Genomic DNA, 3,950 nt, shown 5'->3' on the forward strand with positions numbered 1-3,950 from the left:
CCGAACCTACGCCCTTGCTACCTAATAACGAAAGAATAAAGTGATGCTATAATTTAATCTCTGTTTCAGGGTTAAAACACTGCAAACCACCATTCTTTATCTGTATACATTTATATTAGAAAAAAACTAAAAGAAAGAGATGCAGGACTTTCACTAATTGATTCATTCATTGCTCACTAATGACATCTAAAACTGTGACGGTCTTCTCACTCAAATCAGACTTCAAAAGATATTAGAAAATAGTGAATGCAGTATTGTCACAATAATCTTATCAAACCCCTGTCGGGTCTATTGAACCCAATTTAACTTTGTCATGATCAGGGTTGTAAAGTAAGAAAGTACTTTGTTACTGTACCCAAGTAGAGTTTTCAGGTATCTGTACTTTGAGTATTTATATTCTTACTTTTACTCCCTACATTGTAAGAGAAATATCTGTACTTTCTGCTCTTTACATTTTCACATATTGCTCGTTATGATGAAATAAAATATTGAGTCATATCAAATTGGAAAAAAAATCTGCTGTTGGCACAAAAAGTGTTATAGTGTCACTAATTTACCATTCAGCTAAATTCAACCAAAGCAAAGCAGAAGAACAGACTGTGGCAATAAACATCGTCCTTTGAAAAAGGTTTAGTTAAGACCAAAGCACCAGGCTCAAGACTTTATTCAGGTTTTAGTAAAAAGAGAAAAATGATAAATCATGCAAGTGATTTATCATTTGAGTGAAAACCAGACCTATAAATACTATAAATGGTATAGTAAATTAATCTTGTTTTAATTTATCATGTGATTTACTGATTTGATTATCGTGACAGAAAAACCAGAGGTGCAGTTATTTTCTCCAACCAGTGGAAATTATCCTAAAACTAAATCTAAGGATAAAGTACAAATGTTTGCTGCTGACAGAGCCAGGCTTTAGGAAAGGAGTTATTAAGGCAGAAGCCCAGGACAACAAGATTGAATATGTTTTGTAATGCATGTATAATTAATATAATACCTTACATAAAACTCACCGGAGAAAATTAAGTGTTTTATTATCGTTTCTTCCTGTTAAAGGCGAGTTTTTCTTTACTGTTGCCCCCTGCTGGTCATAAAGAGAGAATGGTTAAAGTCAGCGGGTTCCTTTAGTTTAAAAAGTTTATTTAAATATTGACCAATGACAATTGAGGGATGTATGATTGAATTAAAATGCCGTTTATGTAAATTGATATTTGTGCTAAAGAAATAGACATAATGTAATTGTTTCCTCCTGTTTCCGTTTCAGAAATTTATCTGGAGGTTTATAATGAAACGTTCTGGTTGTTTTCATGTCTGGCTAAAGCTAGCAGGGCAAAGGTCAAGCTGTTTCCCCGACTTTCTATTCCTTCTCAACCTCTACAAGTTACAAGTTTTAAATCAAGCAAACTGAGCAGAACTTCTAATTAGACCCAAACACACACAAACACAGTTGAAGGGTTTCCTGCAGAAAACCTGCAGAGCCCGGCAGTAAGGTCACTAAGGGCATCCAAAGGTGGCCCGCTGTGGGTTTGGGTTAAACAATGTCAAGTTAAAAAAAGTTGGAGGAGCATGATAGCGCATAATTCAGAAATAACAGATTGCCAAACCAACAGGCAGCTGAAGGGCCACAACTGGTTTATAACCCTCACAGCCTCATCACAGCTTCAGCTTCATCAGTCTTTAATAAAAAAAATCCCCCATTTAAAAGAAGTTACAGCCCAGAGCTTGGTGCCCCACCAGGCTGATAAAAACTGGGGAAAACCTGACTCCTGGTTATATTTCTAGTTCTAAGCAGAAAATTAGTCTATTTCTAGTCTGTCTCTGGGTTGCTCTTGGTTCGATCCCAAACCTAGGAGTCGTTTGGCCCAGCGGATTGACACAGGAAGAAGCATGAGGCCTCTGACGGCTCCCAGGATCTGAGACCCTCAAACCCCTCCACCATGATAAGGTGGCAGCCCACGGAGGGGAAAAAAGACCTTTCAAATGTCCTATCATGTTTTTGATCTGTTCTAATTGCCGTTCTTAAGATCAGAGATCCTACCTTTCAAATAGCTTACCGTGTTTTTCCTGTGTGAAATGCATCAACCGCTTCGTTGTAATCGTTTGCTTGATCAGCTTCTAAATCTTCTCAGTCCATAACCATGTGACGTTGACAAGGACCAAACCATGAGCTCAAAACTATTATCCATCATCACAGACAATCTGAAGTGGAAAGTAAAATCTTCCCTTTAACAGGAAGACTTTCCATAACAAAGTCCAACTTTCCAAACAGGAGAATCCATGTGGTGACAAAAAGGATCCATGTGGCGACAAAAAGGATCCATGTGGTGACAAAAAGGATCCATGTGGTGATCCTTATGGAGGACTTTTGGAAAGTCCTCCTTTATCAGGAGGACTTTCCATAACAAGATATTACTGCACCAATTATTTATTATTATGTCTCCCCTTATCCTGGTTCCCTCCATTTCTTACAGACACATTCTCACAATCTGTTCGCCTGTTGGAATAAAAATTAATAAAACTGGAAAATCCTAGAAGTTTATCACTGAATGTGGAGATTTGAAATGTAGATGCCTTTGAGATAAGGCAGAAAAAGGAACAAAGTTAAATATGAGGGACAATGTAAAAGTAGCAGTACTTCAATATATTTTTACTCCAGTAAAAGTAAAACATAGCCATCCAAGAAATTACTGAAGTACAATTTTTTAAAAAGTATTTGGTAAAAAGCACTGAGGAACTGATCAAATTATCAATCATTTAATGTTTAAAAATTACATAATTAGATGGACCAAAATAGAAAGTTAAGAAGAAATTTGGTATTTTAAGGATGAAAATGACAATAGTTCATATAAGTAACAAAAAAAATAACAAAATCAGGCAAGAAAAAAAACAAAACACATTTTCCAAATCAATTTATTTCATTATAAAACTCATGGATTATTAACAAAACTGCAGGTGTCTCTTTGTCTGGCGAATCTGTGGATAGATAATCCAGAAATGTTAGTGATACTTTATGATAAAATTAGTCAAGTAAAAGTAAAAAGTATATTCTTTCAAAAATTACTAACCAGTTACTGCCGAGTTATGATTGGGAGCTAAAGCTGATACTTTTGTAAATATCCATGGTAAATTATATTCACTGATTTGGTTCTCACCCCCGATGTACAGACACAGCATGACAGAAATGTGAATAAAGTAGAAGATGGCGCCTCCTGTTGGTCACAGTGGAGAACAGCACAAAGACGAGCCAAACAAGAAGAGCTCAGAGCCAAAAGATCAGATATCCCATCCATCATCGCACAAACAGCTCTTTAATGTGAAACTCTGTGAACAAAACATTCTTGTAGGTTCATACATCCGTGACACAATCAGCCCTCAGTTTAAGCCACAAAACACACACAGAGTCTATCTCAACTTCGACCTCCCCCTTAGTTCAAACACGCTTCTTTTTTTTCCTAGAAATTTTAAAAATAGTCTTTTATGTGATTAAATGACATTATCCCATCCTGTAGGCTCAGAGTTTAATTCTTCAGGTGGTACATTGTAGATGTAATGTCAAAGTTACTTTGATGTATACACAGACTTAAAGACTTAAAGCACTTCGTATTGCCTTGTTGCTGAAAATGTGCTATATAAATAAAATTATCTTTTACCTTTTGTAAAAAACAAAGTCTATCATGAGCTTTCTATAGCTGAAGGGTTTCAGATACATTAAATTTTGGTATTTACTTTGTCAGATGTGGGACCTCCAACTTTCCAGAAAGAACATTCAGTTTGATTTTCCAGCTGGGAAAAAAAAAGACTTCTGAATACATAAATAAATAGAAAATCACTTAACGAAGCAGCATATCTCCTTTATTAAATGGATTTATGAGGAACATGTAAATTATTTTTAAATTTGTGGATGCATGTGGTTCTGGACGAACCAGTTACAAAATGACTAAATAGCATCA

Source organism: Poecilia latipinna, unplaced genomic scaffold, assembly GCF_001443285.1.
Source record: "Poecilia latipinna isolate Pla-1442-1.1 unplaced genomic scaffold, P_latipinna-1.0 Scaffold375, whole genome shotgun sequence".
Lineage (NCBI taxonomy): Eukaryota > Metazoa > Chordata > Actinopteri > Cyprinodontiformes > Poeciliidae > Poecilia > Poecilia latipinna.